The sequence below is a fragment of the Sus scrofa genome, chromosome 18, assembly GCF_054392235.1.
Source record: "Sus scrofa isolate SSC_HxYL_T2T_F1_AM1 chromosome 18, Sscrofa_HxYL_maternal_Yorkshire_Landrace_v2.0, whole genome shotgun sequence".
Taxonomy (NCBI): Eukaryota; Metazoa; Chordata; class Mammalia; order Artiodactyla; family Suidae; genus Sus; species Sus scrofa.
The window spans coordinates 60,091,388-60,109,892 of record NC_139400.1 but is presented as its reverse complement, the minus strand read 5'-3'; the positions used below and the strand labels follow the sequence as shown (position 1 = coordinate 60,109,892).

The 18,505-nt window shown below is 48.8% G+C and overlaps 2 long non-coding RNA genes and 1 pseudogene across 3 annotated transcripts; 2 read left to right on the top strand and 1 right to left on the bottom strand.

Moving 5' to 3' along the window:
* Positions 1 to 692: 692 nt before the first annotated feature.
* On the bottom strand, positions 693 to 9,062 carry LOC110257557 (uncharacterized). Of its 2 annotated transcripts, none has more exons than XR_014833253.1 (3): positions 8,980 to 9,062; positions 5,565 to 6,704; positions 693 to 2,867 (listed from the first exon to the last, which is right to left on the bottom strand). It is a non-coding gene; the product is annotated as an uncharacterized LOC110257557 (long non-coding RNA). The 2 variants fall into 2 exon arrangements; XR_002340342.2 differs by having other exon boundaries at positions 5,565 to 5,646.
* Positions 4,962 to 9,433, top strand: LOC106506868 (uncharacterized). The gene is made up of 3 exons (XR_001302486.3): positions 4,962 to 5,110; positions 6,093 to 6,261; positions 8,814 to 9,433. It is a non-coding gene; the product is annotated as an uncharacterized LOC106506868 (long non-coding RNA).
* An 8,168-nt stretch (positions 9,434 to 17,601) lies between these two features.
* Positions 17,602 to 17,670, top strand: LOC146395092 (U6 spliceosomal RNA; annotated as a pseudogene).
* The last annotated feature ends 835 nt before the right edge of the window (positions 17,671 to 18,505 follow it).

Genomic DNA, 18,505 nt, shown 5'->3' with positions numbered 1-18,505 from the left:
CTACAGCCAGATCCTTTAACCCACTGCAACAGGCCAGGGATCAAACCTACACCTCCACAGCAACCTCAGCCACTGCAGTCGGATTCCTAACCCACTGCGCCACAGTGGTAATTGGCAGGTGCCAGATTTCATTTGCTCTCCCCAGCGACCCTGTAGGATGGGTATAACCAGGCTTGTCTTCCTCAGTGTATTGGAAAACTTCATTTGAAGTCACCCCGATAGTAAATAGCAGATAGGGAATAACAGCAGAACCAGCCTGGAAACCCCGCTCGTGCACTAAACCACCATGAAACCATGCTTTGAACCCTCTTCCCTACCTTAGGAATTTTATCCCCCCCACCCCGACTCTGGGTGACTCTGCCAGGTGTTGGGGATCCTAAAAACGAAGTTCCCATTAGCGGTAATGAACCCAACTGGTATCCATGAGGACGCAGGTTCAGTCTCTGGCCCTGCTCAGTGGGTTAAGGATCCAGCGTTGCCGTGAGCTGTGGTGTAGGTCGCAGATGCAGCTCAGATCCTGCATTGCTGTGGCTGTGGTGTAGGCCGGCAGCTGAGGCTCTGATTAGACCCCTAGCCTGGGGACCTCCGTATGCCTCAAGTGTGGCCCTAAAACGACAGAAAAAAAAAAGAAAAATAGGCCTTTTCTGATACTGGAGGTAGGGTGTGTATCAAAGAAAACCAAAGCTGGCCAGTAAAGTCATCGAAGCGGATTTTATTCAGGACGATTGCAAAAGGGGGAAAGAGACCTCAGTGTAGAACTGGGCTCAGTTCTGCACACAGCGTGGGCCAGTGGGAATTGATAGCCAGGGAGTGGGGGGTCCGTGGATGAAAAATTACTGAGCGGAATCCTGAGGGATGAGGGGAATTCTGGCTACTCTGACTCGACAAGGTTCCTGCTGAAGGCAGGCCAGCAGGTCGTATCACCATGACAAATCCCCCCCTTTTTTTCCTGTGTCTGTTTTGGTCCTTACCGGTCCTCTCTCAAAAGCGTAAAGAAATCACATAGGAGTTCCCGCTGTGGACCAAGGGGTTAAGAGTTCACCTGCAGCAGCTCAGGTTGCTGCAGAGGCACAGGTTGGATCCCTGGCCCAGCACAGCGGGTTAAAGGATCCGGTGTAGGTCACTGCTGTGGTTCAGATTCAATCCCTGGCCCAGGAACTTCCATATGCATGGGTGTGGCCATAAAATTAAAAATTTAAAAATGGCATCTATACACTCCCACACATGGGGAACCCATGCAAAATGCGAATTCAGAGATGGGCACAGGTCTTGCCAGACACTGGAAGGTGAACCAGGCTGCTTGACAGATCTGACCTGCAGCATCCTTGCCTGTGGTGCAGTTTCTCTGAACTGTGTGACCTGCTCCCTGGAAGCCCTGGCACCTGGTGAGGAGAGGAGAGCTCTCTAATGAGAAAGATGCAGCTGGGACAAGCCGAGGACCGAAACCGTGAGGCCGGGATGATCAGATGCCGAGGGCGAGGGAGGAGGCATCTGAGCAGAAACTGAGGGACCTGGTAGGATCTTCCCCAAAGTGGGGTGATGCCAAGGCAGACGGGAAGGTCAAAGGTCAAAGCTTAGTTGAGCGGAGGGTTCAGAGGCACCTGCCTAAGTGCGGCCAAGGAGAGAATGTTTGTCATGGGCTCGGCGATGACTAGCTGGTAACTGCTCCCCTCAAGCGTGGTTTGTGTTTGGTCAAGGATTCACATCCACTCATTTAATCGGAAGGCGCCGCAAAGGGAGAAGGGACAGGAGAAAAGGGCCGGGAGAGAAGGTGGACCAACAAGCGGGCTTGCTTCTTTCTTACTCTTCCGTTACAGCGGCCCTCCCCTTGCTCTGGGGCAGCTGGGGCCACCCTGGTATCCCCTCCTACCCCCACCAGTGCGACACCCAAATATTCCTGCCTCTGAGGGCTGCACCCTACCCCCATCACAATTTCTCGCAGAAGTAGAGCGGCCGCCAACTCGTGAACATAACAAAAGCAGCAGACTCACCCAGAGAACAAGCTAGTAGAGGGGGACAGAGAGGAGGGCGGGTCTGAGCTCTTTGGGGTAAGAGAGGCTGGATGGAGGGCGTGTTGTACCCCATGGGTACTTTCTAATGACTGCAAACGGGAAGTAACCTTCAAAGTTGTGTGCAAACAAAACATGACTTTGAAAAGATTTGAAGAAAGCGCAGTGACAGATCCCTACTAAAAAAAGAGAAAGACGCCACCAGTATCCCCCAGCCATTTGGTCAGAGTGCCCCACAATGGTGACCCTCCTTCCCCCCCAACCCGGGGCTTAAGGCGCTCTTGACTTTCTTGGAAAATCTAGCGAGGAAAGAGCGATCTTTTGATCTGAGGTTTCAGAACAAAGCAGGCTTTCTGTCCAGCTGGGAGGAAGAAGCCCTTTCTCCCGCTGTGCTGGTGGGGCCGGGGCCGGGGTTCTTCTGTCGGAGGAAGGTAATTTACATGCTGCCCTTGCCCCTCGTGGCCCCTCTCTGCTGCTCACCCACGTCTCACGTGGCACAACAACCTGCCACGTGGATAAAGCCACGGGAGATGGAGCACACGGGGGCCCACAAAGCCCAGTCACGCCCAGGATGCACCCTTGTCCACACGGGGGGGAGACTGGGCAGGTACTTCCTTTGCAACGGGTGCCCACCGGCTTTGGGGAAGAGTTTAGTTTCTCAGGACAGGTGGGCAAACCCCTTTGGCTGTCGGTCCCGACCGCATTCCCCAAGCAGCTTCCTCATAATAAAACGGAGGCTTTTTAAAACAGGTAATCTCTCTCCTGCTCCTCTAGTTTAATTGGTCCCCAAAGCTGGGAAGGAGAAAAGGATTTCTTGCGGAAGTGCCAGCCATATGCTCTTGCCTGATGCCCTCCTGCCTGAAGGAATCAAGTGGAAAAAGGGAACATATTAGCCCATGATACTAAGTTTCCTCAAGAGAAAGCCTCTTGGGGGAAAATCCCTGGACAAGCCAGCCCTCCAGTCTCGGTGACACCGGAGGGGGAGAGACACGGGGGAGGGGACGCTAAGGAAGGAGACCCTTGGGGACTGAGGTTGAGGGTTTGGAGGGAAAAAATAGACTAACCTCTTTGCAAAAGAAACGAGTAGGAATTGGAGCAGAAAAGAAGGCAATAAACTCAAGGGAGCTAAACTCTTGATATCAACATGTGTATGCTGCCCGGCAGCCTTGGGCTGGGAACGTGTTAGGGACACAGATTCCCAGGCCTGCCCCAGGCCTGCGGGCTTTGAATTGGCATTTTAATAAGGTCAGGTGGTTCCTGGGCAAGTCCAATTCTCTTGATGCTTGAGGACTGGTCAGGAAAAAACTTTATTCAAGTAAGAAATGTTGCAGGTCAACTATGAACAATGCTACGAAGAGGCTTGAGCAGCTTGTGGAGGGAGAAGATTTTCTAGGCAAAGGGAAGGCTTCCCTAAAGAACGCGCTGAAACCTGAAGGCCGGGAAGCACAGCAGGTGCAGGCAGGCACTGGAGGGAAGGGCATTCTAGGCAGAAGGAAGGGCCTGTGCTCATCCTCAGCCAGGACTGAGGCCAGCTCTGCCCCTGGATGGAGTAGGTTCGGGCACCTTAAATTTCTTTTTGTTAATTCCAATTGACTTTTCTAAGCTTAGCTGTTTGTGTGTGTGTGTGTGTGTGTGTGTGTGTGTGTGGATCTATCTTTTTAGGGCCGCACCTGCAGCATATGGAAGTTCCCAGGCTAGGGGTCGAAATCAGAGCTGCAGCTGCTGGCCTACACCACAGCCACGGCAATGCCAGATCTGACCCGCGTCTGTGACCTACACCACAGCTCACAGCAACACCGTATCCTTAACCCACTGAGCAAGGCCAAGGATCAAACCTGCATCCTCAGGGATACTAGTCAGGTTCATTACCACTGAGCCACAAGGGGAACTCCTTTTCCGTATCTTAAAAGAGGGGGTAGAGCCAGATAATTTTTTTTTTTTTTAATGGCCATACCTGAGCCATATGGACATTCTCAGGCCAGGGACTGAATCCAAGCCACAGCTTCAACCTACATTGCAGCTGTGCCAACACCGGATCCTTTAACCCGCTGTGCCAGACCAGGGGTTGAACCCACACCTCCACAGTGACCCGAGCCGCTGCAGTGAGATTCTTATCCCACTGCACCACAGTGGGAACTCCAGGACCAGATAATGTTCAGAATCCTTGCAAGGGGGACTTGGAGCAAGAAGGTAGCACATGTCAAACTGCATCTCAGGATGAGCAGCCCTGAGGAGAAAGGGGGGCAGGGGAGAGCCCAACTTTCACCCCAGGCCGGAGACCGGAAGAGGGGCTGTCCCCTTGGAGAGAAAGAAGCCTTCACCTGGTGACCGCTGGGTTATCGTAACAACCCGGGACCAGTACTCTGGGCCAGAAAATAGGGTTTCCTTCTTTTTATGGAAGAGACTTCAAGCTAACCTTCCTGATGAATCTTGATCTACAGAACTGACCTTCAGAACCCAAGAAGGTTTGCTTGGAGAATGTAGAGAGAATGCAGGGGCCTCTGAAAGAATGAGGGTTTATACACCTTTCAGGAGAAACCGTGGATACAGATGCCAAGAGGCTGCAGCTTGGGGCCAGGAAGTAAAGGGCTTTTTCCTTTATCTTGGGATCTAGAAAGCTCCGACCAGAGGTAGCAGAAAAAGTCGGGCAAGAATGCAGAGTTGCTGCAAATGAGGATGCGGCCACAGAAAAGCATGACAGAAAGAGGCTGCTCACTGCTCCATCCTGGAACCCCCCAGAACCCCTGGTGGATTTCTTCACACGGAGGAAAAGCTCCCACGGCAGGGCCCACCTGTGCTCTATGTGAGACCCAAAGCCAGAGACAGAGCGCCAGAGCCAAGCATTAGCCGTTCTGTACCTCCTTCTTCCACTTGGGGGCGCAAGAGATTCACCCGAACCAGTGCTGACCCACCTCCAGGGTGCACCCCGCCTAGCGAGCAGTGTCTTTTTTCACAATCGCCGCATTGCCGTGGGATGCTGCCATGGGGCAGAAGACTAGCTTTCAGCAGCTCAGAGAGTAAAGGATGAAATTACAGGTATCTAGCCTCTCCTGGGACCTTGAATTCCTGTTCACAGCCCGGCATTTGATTCAGATTTCCAGGTGAGGAGTTCCCGTCGTGGCACAGCGTAAACGAGTCCGACTAGGAACCATGAGGTTGTGGGTTCGATCTCTGACCTCCCTCAGTGGGTTAAGGATCCGGCGTTGCTGTGGCTGTGGTGTAGGCCAGTGGCTACAGCTCCGATTCGACTCCTAGCCTGGGAACATTCATATGCCGCAAGTGCGGCCCAAAAAAGACAAAAAGACAAAAAAAGAAAAGAATTCTAGGCGAGGACTAAATTTACAACTCAAATGCTTGTCTGGATGGGGGCAGGGGGCAGGGGGCAGGGGTCATCTCCTCCTTGAGTAAAGGGAGTACAGATTGTTCTAGGAAGGAGCTTTAGCCTCAAAGGAAGGAATGCACAGAGCAGAGGTGAGTGGACAAACTTCAAAGCCCAGGCAGAGGACAGGGAAGGGCAGCCTGCCCCCAGCAGCTGTGTATGCGTGGTGCCCCCACCTGTCAGAGTGTCTCCATGTGAAGGCTGGCATCAGGGCTGAATAAGCAACTCAAGCAGACTTCTTGGGCGAAGCCACCTTGACTGTGGGAAAAAGCAGGATGTCATCACAGCTAATGAACCACTTGGCGAGGAGGCGAGGAGAGGGATGGCAGGCAGCTTAGCGAGGGAGCCAGGCGGGGAAGGGAGAGGCGGGGGCGGTTGGCCTTCCTCCCGTGTAACAGTCGACTCGAGGGATGAAATCTGCATTTACACAAGGATAGTGCCGTCCCCACTCCTTGCTTTCTGTGTCCCAAACGGGGCGGTTCCACTCGGCAGGTCCCCTCTGCCTCAGCGCGGGGCGATTTTGTGCTAATTGAGCTGCACAGGCATCAGCTCAGTCTGCTGCTGCCTGTCTGCAGACTCTGCTGCTTCTCCAGACTTGTAGACCATGAATCGTTTTTCTGGGATAACAAAGCAGTGCTCCTGTTTAAATGGCTCATCAAGATATTGAAGCCTCCGTGTGTCTCCAATCTTCTACATCCACACAGGCTGAGAAGAATGGGCTCATTAAGTCCCAGAAATCCCAAGCAGAAGGAGTTACATGGTGGAAACCTCCCATCGCTGTTCCTGTCCATCCATTTCTCCCGTCTGCTGTCATGAGGCTTATCCATGCTGAAATACGCCTCTCCATCACTTTCCCCACTTTAGAGTATACAGGTCAGTGGCATTAGTACGTGCGCCGTGCTGAGCAACCACCATCTTTATCCAGTTCCAAACCATCCCCGCAAAGAAACTACCCATCAAACGGTCACTCTCGCTTTTTCCTTGTTCCCTGGTGCGGGGCTGCACCCCATAGGCCTCTAGGCCTCATCATTGCCCAACCTCGAGGCCAAGAAAGAGCCCAGAGACTGCAGCAGAGACATCAATGCATTCTTTGGACAGGGGATCCCACTCATCTGAAGCCAAGGGTCCTAAGGGGACACCCCGCAATGCACAGCCAAGGGCAGCAATCTCGGCACCTCGGGGGAGAAAGAGGCTCCCATTTATAGGGAGAATTGACCTCAGGAAACCAGCAGCTGGGGCAGGGGGTAAGTCTGCAGGCTGCTCCTGATTAAGCCCTGTCATTGAGAGGCTTGGGTGGCATGTGAGGGAAGCAGGGCCTGGTTGAGTAGGGATGGACAGAGAGCAAGAGCACAGCCGTCTTGAGTGGTCTGACCACACACTTCACCCCTAGACACCCTGCACCCCCCTTACAATCTTGGCCCACCCCCTCCCGCCATATCCCTGGGGTCAGGCTGGGGGAGGGTCCCTGCAACCAAATGCCACAAATGCAATACAGACAACAATAGCCACGGAGTATCAGGAGTAAGGTACCCAGGATGATAATGAGTCACCTAGGGGGTGGGCCAGCTTTGGAACCAGGCGCTTATGGGGTGGATAATTCACAGAAGCCCAGAGGCGGGTGACATGAGCGTCGCCCTGCAGACCCAGCAAGGAGACTCCTCTCAAGTGAGGACACTGTTGTCGCCCAGTCCGTGAACAGCTGCCCTCCGCTCAGTCGAGGGATGGAAAAAAGACGTTTAACAGGCACGATACAGGGGAGGTCGTGACCATTCAGCAAAATACAAGCGGGGACAGCATCCTGAGCTTACCCCACCCCTGCCTGTGGTTTTGTCCTGGACTTTAGTCACCGCGCAGCCGTCCACTGTGCCCACAGCTGGCACCCAGTACTGGAGAGGCGCTATAACCCCAGACCACAGGGTTGATAGAACGGTGCTGAGATGTGCAGGTAGAAGACAGGTGGCACCTGCAAGTCCCTTTCTAATCCTAGTCCCCAGAGGGTGGCAAACCCAAATCACTGGGAACACCCAGGGCCATCTACAATGTGCTCCCCTGGGGTAGGTCCCTTGGCAAAAATTTACCAAGGAGTTATTGTCCTGATCAATAAACAACAACAGCGCTTGGGGGGTCAGCCTTAACTCGGGAGGCGCTGACTAGGTGCCTGTGCGTTCACACAGCTTCGTCACAGGACGACTGCCCCTGGGATGTGCAATCTCAGGGCTTGAGTAAGACTCCCGGTCCGTGTGCTGAGAGCGGGTCTCCGTGGCAGTTGTTTTAGGTCCATTTATCCTTGCGGTGAGCCCGGCAGCCGTGCGGTTGTCAGGCAGGTGGAAACGCCTGGGTGTGTGGTTTGTATCAGCCCATCCCTGAGCTTCATGGTCAGTAGAGTGGGTTGCTTGGTCACGCTCAGGGTCCATGGGGGTCCTGTATGTCCTGCATAGCTGTTCTAGACCCCAAACCCTGGTTTTTCACATCGCTCAACCTCTTGTAATGCCTCCCACGTGTGGTAACACACTGTAGGCGGCATCCCGCTGTGGTTCCACCCACTCATTCATGACCCTGCCCCATCCCTGGGACCAGAAGCCCAAGGCTACCTTTTTTTTGTATTTTTCTAGGGTCGCACCTGTGGCATATGGAGGTTCCCAGGCTAGGGGTCGAATCGGAGCTGTAGCCACCAGCCTACACCACAGCCACAGAAACAAGGGATCGGAGCCGTGTCTGTGACCTACACCACAGCTCATGGCAATGCCGGATCTTTAACCCACTGAGCGAGGCCAGGGATCGAACCCACAACTTCATGGTTCCTAGTCAGATTCGTTAACCACCGAGCCACGACGGGAACTCCCCAAAACTACTCTTTTATGGCTTTGTTGTGGCCCCAGGCCCCAAACAAGCCCTGGCAGGTAAGCGGCCGCATCCGACACACAAGCCTGTTCCTGATGTAATGTCCCTAAATGCTGTGTCTCTAACTGCTCAGGTGTAGTGGTTGGGGTTTCGCTTGTCTCACCAGACCTGGCAACGCCCAATATTTGGTAGATAAACTGGGTCCTTGCATTGGTCTCTACTCACCAGTCAGAGGAGCCACGAGTGCAGGGCTACTTTTATTTTTAAATTTATTTTGATTTATTTTTTTTTTTTCAGGCCTGCACCTGCGGCCTATGGGGTTCCCAGGCTAGGGGTTAAATCAGAGCTGCCGCTGCCGGCCTACACCAGGGCCACAGCAATGTGGGATCCAAGCCGCATCTGCGACCTACACCATAGCTCACGGCAATGCCGGATCCTCGACCCACTGCAAGAGGCCAGGGTTTGAATCCGCGTCCTCATGGATGCTAGTTGGATTTGTTTCTGCTGCACCACGAGAGAACTCCAGGGCTGCTACTTTTAAACTGCAAAGAAACTGATTCTCCCTTGCTGTCTTTATTCCCCAGCGCTGTGGAGCTGGTGGGAGTTTCCTCAGCTTCCTGACTGGCTCACCAATTGTGGGGCTGCACCCCGCAGGCCTGCAAGCCTTGTGATTGCCCAGCCTCAGGACTGAAATGAGAGCCCGGGGACAGTGACAGCGACACCAGTGGCTTAGCAGATGGGGGATCTTACATGTCTGAAGCAAAGGGTCCTGGATCGCATCTCCACCACGCACGGCCAACCGCAGACAGAACGCGACAGCCAACTTCCCTGCTTAAGAAAGCAGGAGACTCCCATTTATGAGGGGAATTGACCTCAGGCTGGCTCATCAGTTACCAGGGAAACCGGTCACGCAGGCAGTTCCTGATTAAGCCCTATAATTAAGAGGGTTGGCTGGCGATGCGAGGGAAGCAGGGCCTGCGAGCAGGGATGGGCAGAGAGCAAGAGCACAGCCACCTGGAGTGGCCTGACCATATACCTGGCAGCCACTAATCTCCTTTCTCTGTGGATCCGCCTACTCTCAACACTGCATATAAATGGAACTATGCATTAGGTGGCCTTTTGTGTCTGGCCTCTTTCACTTAGCACAATGTTTAAATGCATGTCTCATGTATCAAACCATATTCAAATAAAGTGGGTTCTGGCACAGGTTCTTCCTCTGTCCTTTTAAAAAGAATACAGAGAAATGGGAGTTCCCGTTGTGGCTCAGTGGGTTAAGAACCCAACACAGCATCCATGAGGATGCTGGTTGAATCCCTGGTCTTGCTCAGAGGGCTAAAGATCTAGAATTGCCACAAGCTGTGACATAGCTCTCAGATATATCTGGGATCTGGTGTTGGTGTTGCCATTGCTGTGGCTGTGGTGTAGGCTGGCAGCTGCAGCTCCAGTTTGACCCCTTGCCTGGAAGCTTCCATATGCTGTAGGTGCAGCCCAAAAAAGAAAAATACACAGAAGTGGTAGCATGTGATTTACACTGTCTGGGAAATCTTCGTGTTCCCAGAATGGCAAGGGCTTCCAGCTGGAGAAGATTCGAAGTGTCTTTGTTGAATCAGTGCGTGGCCGCCTGCACGAAGCCTGCTGCCCTGTCTGACCGGGCCTGGTTCCTGTGGTTGATGATGCCACTGCCCAGTGAGGCAGCAGACCCGCCGCCAAGGCCCCCACATGCTCTGTCCCAGCAGCTCCAGGTGTCCCTGAGCACATCGGGGACGGACCTTTCAACACTCAAAGAATAAAGGGAAAAAGCACTTGCTTTGGATTCCTCTGTATTGAAAGAACAGTTTATTTGCAGTGGTAGAGGATTCCAAGCAAGAAATAACATGGGCGCTTTGGCTCCTTAGCAACAGTTCCTTAGCAACAGTTTCTTGATTTGAACACTTTTTTTTTTTTTTTTTTTTTTTTTTTGGCTGGGTCTGCAGCATGCAGAAGTTTCTGGGCCAGGGATCGAACCCACATCATAGCAGGAACCTGAGCCACAGCAGTGACAACCCTGGATCCTGAACCCACTGAGCCACCAGGGAACTCCAATTTCAACACATTTTATGGACCAATTTCCCCGATCTTTAGAACACCCAGTGGGTGTGGGGAGGGAGGGGTGATTGCTCTTAGTTCTGGAGAGAGACCCAAGGGAGGAGTTTGAGATATCAGAAGTGAGTTGGGGAGGGAAGCGGGGGGGGGGGGGGGGGGGGCTTTCTTTAAGCCCAGGATGAGTATCATCCACAGCAGGCATCTCCTAGGCAACCAGTAACCTTGGACTCTGGAAATCCGGGCCTATCTAGGAACAGAGTGAAAGGCAGATGACAGATTCATGACAGATCCATGTTTTTCATGCACAAATGAATAGGTGAACGGGTCCATGATGGGGTGTGCGGGCTGGCTAGGGAGATGGAAAAAAAATAGAATGTAAATAAAAGCTAAGAGAGTATATTCTCAATGCTGACTGTTTTCGCAGGCGTGTCAGAGGAGCGTTAAACTGAGGAGGGTTGTATTTCTAAAGGGAGGTTGACACTGAAGCCTGGGAGGCGGGTGCAGTATTATCCACTTTACCCATAAACCTCCAGTTTATCCATTTTGTGGAAGGTGGTCCTTTAAGGAAAAGAATACAAGCTTATGCATGAAAAATGAGGCGTAGAAGTGGACATTTATTAAAAATGATTTTAGGGAGTTTCCTTTGTGGCTCAGCAGTTGACAAACCCAACTAGGATCCATGACAATTCGGGTTCGATCCCTGGCTTCGCTCAATGGGTTAAGGATCTGGTGTTGCCATGAGCTGTGGTGTAGGTCACAGATGCGGCTCAGATCCTGCATTGCTGTGGCTGTGGGGTAGGCCAACAGCTGTAGCTCTAATTTGACCCCTAGCCTAGGAACTTCCATATGCCGCAAGTGTGGCCCTGAAAAGCAAAAAAAAAAAAAAAAAGATTTTAAAAACACAAATTCAAATTTATAAATTTTGAGAAATTTCACACCAACAAAAAATCTAGAAAAACACACCATCTTTATTAAACAACCTTCTGAGACAGTCCATATATTTTTTCTTATTTTTTTTTTTGGCAGCATGCTTTTTTTTTTTTTTTTTTTGTCTTTTTGCCTTATCTTGAGCTGCTCCCGCGGCTTATGGAGGTTCCCAGGCTAGGGGTCAAATCGGAGCTATAGCTGCCGGCCTACACCACAGCCACAGCAACTCCCATACTTTTTTTTTTTTTTTAAGATTGAATTTTTCTGGAGTTCCCGTCGTGGCGCAGTGGTTAACGAATCCGACTAGGAACCATGAGGTGGCGGGTTCGGTCCCTGCCCTTGCTCAGTGGGTTAACGATCCGGCGTTGCCGTGAGCTGTGATGTAGGTTGCAGACGAGGCTCGGATCCCGCGTTGCTGTGGCTCTGGCGTAGGCCGGTGGCTACAGCTCCGATTCGACCCCTAGCCTGGGAACCTCCATATGCCGCGGGAGCGGCCCAAGAAATAGCAACAACAACAACAACAAAAAAGACAAAAAAAAAAAAAAAAAAAACAAATCCAGGGTTGCAGGTTCGATCCCTGGCCTTGCTCAGTGGGTTAAGGATCTGGCATTGCCGTGAGCTGTGGTGTAGGTCACAGACTCGGCTCAGATCCTGCGTTGCTGTGGCTCTGGCGTAGGCTGGCAGCTACAGCTCCAATTTGACCCCTAGCCTGGGAACCTCCATATGCCACGGGAGCGGCCCTAGAAAAGACAAAAAAATAAATAAAGATTGAATTTTTCTTAGAGCAGTTTTAGGTTTCTGTCAATATTGGAATCACAAAGAGTGTAGCCATTTTATTTTTGTTTTATTTTTTTTAGGGCCGAACCCATGGCATAATGGACGTTCCCAGGCTAGGGGTCGAATTGGAGCTATAGCTGCCTGCCTGCCTGCCTACACCACAGCCATAGCAACGCGGGATCCCAGCCACATCTTCGACCTACATCACAGCTCATGGCAACGCAGTATCCTTAACCCACTGATCAAGGCCAGGGATTGAACCCGAGTCCTCAGGGACACTAGTTGGGTTCATTAACCACTGAGCCGCAATGGGAACTCCCATATTCCCTGATTTTCATTCCAGCTCCACCCTCCTGGAGGGTAGGAGGGATTTTTTGTCTTTATTTAGCTTTGCTTGGAAGTGTCATGGTGTTGGTGCATGATGGATAATTCTTACCTACAAGGCTAATTTTATTGTAATGAGGGCATAATGAGCAGCAGGTTACCTGGGAGGCTGAAGAGTCCCGCCTTTTCCCACCATTCTTTGTCAGCCTCCAGGACACTTATCACCCAGATTGTGTGGTTTCCTGTCAGTCTGGAGGTTCCTGCCTTTCTCTGCCCATGGACCCCCACTGTTTACAAGATGCATGGTTTCCTGCCACCTGGCTGGTGCCCCCCTTTCTCTGCTCACACCTAGGTATCTAGCTGCTATGACGTTTGCAGTGTCGAGAACAGGGTCACAGCAGTGAACCGAGCTTACCACCTTTCTGTAATGCGTAGAGACATGAATTTAAGAACAATTGTAATAAAGATTGCAACTTGCCAAGTTGAGAACCGTTTCTATTAGCTTTTATTTGTGGAAGTTATTGGCATCCACCACGCACATACAGAGCTGTTTAAATACACTTGGATTAAAGGAATTCTTAAGAACACTAATACTTGCTGCATCAAGAACAGTGTTCGGTCAGTGAATGGATGTTACACCCACCCTGCAGTGCCTGTACCCAAGTGTTTGGGAGTGCTTATGTTAAAGATTTTTCTAAGAAACCACTTGCCTGCTGTGTTGAGGTCATGAATGGAAGCAGAACACAGTTTGGGATGCATGCGAAGTATGACAAACACTTGGGATACAGATGTTTCCAAGTACAGTGTTTCTTTTTTTTGCAGCTTGGACCACAGAGTTCTAGCAGTCAATGAGGGTGGCATGCATTTTTCAGAGCACTGGGAGAAGTATTTAAGAACACTTGTAAGAAAAATGTTTCTAAGGACGGCACTAGCTTTCTTTCTTGAGAACAACCTACACGGGTGAGTCAGAGTGGCACCATCTGCAATTCATGTAGAGAAGAGTTTAAAAACATTTGTTTGACCTTTCTAAAAGTGCCGCTTGCTGGCTGCCTGGAGAACACTGTTGTATCAGTGAATGGTATTGGCACTAGTTAAGCAATACATGCATAGAAGCGTTTAGGAAAAACGTGTCATAAAGATGCTTCTTCTTGGCTTGCTGGCATGAAAACAGTCTTATATCCATGAATGGAAATGGCCCCTTATCTACAATGCATTAGAAAATTGTTTATGATCATGGCAGTATGGATGGGTTTTGGGGGCTTTTTGGTTTGTTTGGTTTGTTTGTTTGCTATTTGAGGGCCACACCTGTAGTATATGGAGGTTCCCAGGCTAGGGATCCAATTGGAGCTGTAGCCACTGGTCTACACCACGGCTACAGCAACGTGCCATCCAAGCCATGTCTGCAACCTATACCACAGCTCACGGCAACGCCGGATCCCCAATCCACTGAGCAAGGCAAGGGATGGGACCCGCATCCTCATGGATCCTAGTCGGGTTCACTAATTGCTGAGCCATGAAGGGAACTCCTACAATACAGATGTTTTTTAAAGAAAGCTACTTGCGTGTTGCATTGAGAATGGTGTTACAACAGTGAATAGCAGTGGTACCCGTTTGGCAGTGCATGTAGAAAACTGTAAAAGAGGGCTCGTAACAGTGGACGAGCACAGAAAGCCCAGAAATAAACCCACACAATTATGGTCAATTAATCTATGACAAAGGAAGCAAGAATATGCAATGGAGAAAAAAGACAGCTTCTTCAATAAATGGTGCTGGGGAAACTGGACAGCAACACGCAAGGGAATGAAATTAGAATACTCTCTAACACCCTGCACAAAAATAAACTCAAAATGGATTAAAGACCTAAACATAAGACTGGATACTATAAAACTTAGAGGAAAACATAGGCAGAACACTCTTTGACATAAATCACAGCAATATTTTCCTTCATCCATCACCTAGAGCAATGATAATAAAAGCAAAAATAAACAAATGGGACCTAATTAAACTTAAAAGATTTTGCACAAGAAACCATAAACAAAACAAAAAAGACAACACACAGAATGGGAGAAAATATTTGCAAATGAAGTGACTGACAAGGGATTAATCTCCAAAATCTACCAACAACACATGCAGCTCAATATCAAAAAAACCAAACAACCCAGTCAAAAAATGGGCAGAAGATCTAAAGACATTTCTCCATAGAAGACATACAGATGGCCAAAAATGCATGGAAAGATACTCAACATCACTAATTATGAGAGAAATGCAAATCAAAACTACAATGAGGCATCACCTCACAGTAGTCAGAATGGCCATCATCAAAAAATCTACAAACAATAAATGCTGGAGAGGGTGTGGAGAACAGGGAACCCACCTACACTGTTGGTGAGAATGTAAGCTGGTGTAACCACTATGGAGAATGGTATGGAGGCTCTTGTGATGCAGCAATCCCACTCCTGGGCATATATCCAGAGAAAACCATAATTCAAAAAGATACTTGCATCCTAATGTTCATAGCAGCACTATTTATAATAGCCAAGACTGGGAGTAATGTAAATATCCATTAACAGAAGATTGGATAAAGAAGAAACGGTACATGTATACAATGGAATATTACTCAGCCATAAAAAAGAATGAAATAATACTATTTGCAGCAACACGGATGGACCTAGAAATTATCATACTAAGTAAGTCAGGCAAAGACAAATATCATATGAGTTCACTAATATGTGGAATCTAACAAAAAATGATACAAAAGAACTTACAAAACAAAAATAGTCTCAAAGATTTTGAAACCAAATTCATGGTTACCAAAGGGGAAATATGGAGTGGTATGGATAAATTAGAGAGTTGGGTTGACATATACACACTACTATATATAAAATTGATATGTAACAAGGACCTACTGTATAGCACGGGGTAATCTACTCAATACTGTGTAAGAACCTATATGGGAAAAGAATCCAAAAAGGAATATATAAATAAATAAATATATATATATATATATGATTTACTTTGATGTACATCTGAAACTAACACAACTTTTTAAGTCAACTATATGCCAATAAAACCTATTTTTTAAATTTTTTGTTAAGGCCACCCCTGTGGCATATGGAAGTTCCCAGGTTAGGGACTGAATCAGAGCTGCAGCTGAGGCCTACGCCACAGCCACAGCAACACTGGATCTAAGCTGTATCTGTGACATACGCTGCAGCTTGCGGCGCCGCTGGATCCTTAACCCACCGAGCGAGGCCAGGGTTTGAAGCCACATCCTCATGGAGACTATGTCAGGTCCTCAACCCACTAAGCCACAGTGGGAATTCCCAATAAAATTTGTTTTAAATAAATGAAAAAAGGAATACTTGTAATAAGGCTATGTCTGCTAAAACCACTTATTTCCTATGTTGAGAACAGTATTATATCATTTAATGGAATTTATACCTATTCTGCGAATCATGCGCAGTTTCATAACTATAATAAATAGATGTTACTGTGCCTGCTATTTGTTGGCTGCAGAGAAAACTGTATTATATGGAGGAATAGAAGAGAATTCTTCTTGAATGGAAGAGGCACCCATCCTGTAACACATGTTGAGAAGTGAAAGAACACAAAGTAGAAGATACTTCTAGAAAGCTACCTGATGCTGCACTGAGAACATTGTTCTATGAAAGAAAGGAACTGTCACCCATTCTGCAATTCATGATTAAGACCAACTGTAACACAAAAGATTTCTAGAACTGTTTGGTTTCTGTGTTTAGAGCATGGTTATGTCACTCAAAGGAGGTTACATCCGCTCTACGAAGCATGTGCAGAAGTGTTTAAAACCCTGTAGCAAGACTGTTTCTGAAATGCTGCTGACATTCTGCACTGAGAACAGGGATACAGAAGGGGCACCACTTTGCAACGCATGTAGAGAGGTGTTTAAGAACCTTTGTGATAAAGATGTTTCTAAGAACGCTGCTTGCTGGCCCAGTGGAGAACTGTGTTTCCTCGGTGAATGGAAGTGGCGCCATTTCTACAATGCCTGTCAAGAGGTGTTTAAAAATATAAGTAATAAAGATACGTCTGGAGTTCCCCTCGTGGCTCAGCAGTAACGAACCTGACTGGTATCCACGAGGCAGCCGGTTAATTCCCTGGTCTTGATCAGTGGGTTAAGGATTCTTCCTTGCCAGGAGCTGTGGTGTAGGTCTCAGACATGGCTGAGATCGGGCGTTGCTGTGGCTGTGGTCTAGGCTGGCAGCTGTAGCTCCGATTAGACCCCTGGCCTGGGAACTTCCATATGCCATGAGTATGGCTCTAAAAGATCAAAAAAAAAAAAAAGTGTCTAAAAAGAATGCTCGGCAGGTGACTTGAGAGCAATGTTATATGGGGATCTGAATTTACGCCCATTCATTAAAGCATGGACAGAACTGTTTAAGAAGAATTTTATAAAGATTGTTCCGAGACCAGCACTTGCCTTCTGCACTGACAGCAGGTGTTATGCCGTGGAGGAGTGTTACACACATGCTGCCGTGTATGCAGAGAAACACAGTTTCGTTAAAATCCTTCCTGAGATCTGTTAAAGGGGCCTGCTTGTCCAAAGCACACTGAATCCTGTTATGGTCTTAATTTCCTCTCCAAGTGCATGTCTGGTCAACAACTGCATCGGGTTATAATTTAATCCTTGTAGAATTAGCGGGTAAAACAGTAAAAACACTGTTTTCTTTGTTTACAAGTGAATGGGAGTGGCACCCATCTGCAAAGCATTTGGAGAAGTGTTTAAAGACACTTGTTATAAGGACGTTTCTGAGAACACTACGTACTTGCTGCCTTTGGAATAGTGTTATATCATTGACTGGGAGTTCACCTGTAATTCACATAGCGCCGTGTTTGAGAAAACTTGAAATATAGATGTTTCTAAGAATGTTACTTAATGCTGCAATGAGAAACGTGACAGTCGTTTAGCGGAAGTTATACTCATTCTGCAAAGAATGTGTAGACATGATTAAGAACACGTGTGAAAGGAATTCCCACTGTGACTCAGTGGGTTGAGAACCCAACAAGTATCCATGAGGATGTGGGTTCAATCACTGGCCTTGCTCAGTTGGGGTAAGGATCCAGCATTGCCAAGAGCTGCAGTGTAGGTCAGAGATCGAGGCTCAGGTCTGGCATTGCCATGGCTGTGGTGCAGGCTGGCAGCTGCAGCTCTGATTCAGCCCCTGACCCGGAAACTTCCCTATGCTGTGGGTGCGGCTCTAAAAACACACAAAAAAGTGCTTGCTTCGACACAGACGATTAGCATGATCCTTGCGCGAGGATGACACACAGATTTATGAAGTGTTCCATATTTTGGGGGGGGTTAATAGATGCAAACTATTGCCTTTGGAGTGGATAAGCAGTGAGATCCTGCTGTTTAGCACTGGGAACTGCATCTAGTCATTTATGATGGAGCATGATCATGTGAGAAAAAGAGTGTATACATGTATGTGTGAATGGGTCACCTTGCTGTACAGTAGAAAATTGACAGAACACTGTAAACCAGATATAATGGAAAAAATAAACATCATTATAAATTTAAAAAAAACAAGCGTGATAAAAATGCTTCTAAGAATGCTACTGACTTCCTGCACGGTTCATGGTGTTCTATTAGTGAATGGAAGAGGCATGCATTATGCAGCACGTGTAGACACGTGTTTAAGAGCAATTTAATAAAGATGCTTCTACGACCACTGCTTGCAGGCTCCATTAAGAACTGTGCTCCACCAGCGGCCGGGAGTTCTTCCCGTCTGCAGTGCGCATGCGAAGGTGTTTAAGAGCATCTGTGATAAAGATGCTCCTTGGAAAGTTACTCGCTTTCTGTGTCAAGGACCACGTTCTGTAGAGGGACGTCATACCCACTCTGTCACGCAGGTAAGGAAATGTTAAAAAAAAAAAATACCCACTGGGAGTAAAGATATTTCTAAGAAGGCTAGGAGCTTGCTGTGTGAAGAGCGTTGTTTGGATGCTATGCCCATCGTGGACGGAAAGGAAAGTGTACGACAAAAAAAGCTACGAATTAAGCCTAATTCAGGGACCTCTCTGAGGACTTTAGCCCAGGAGACAGGCTCTCGGATCGCTCTGAGGAACTGCTCCGAAGAGGTCAGGGAGGAGCCAGGAACCGAGACCACGGGTACAGCGTCGAGTCCAT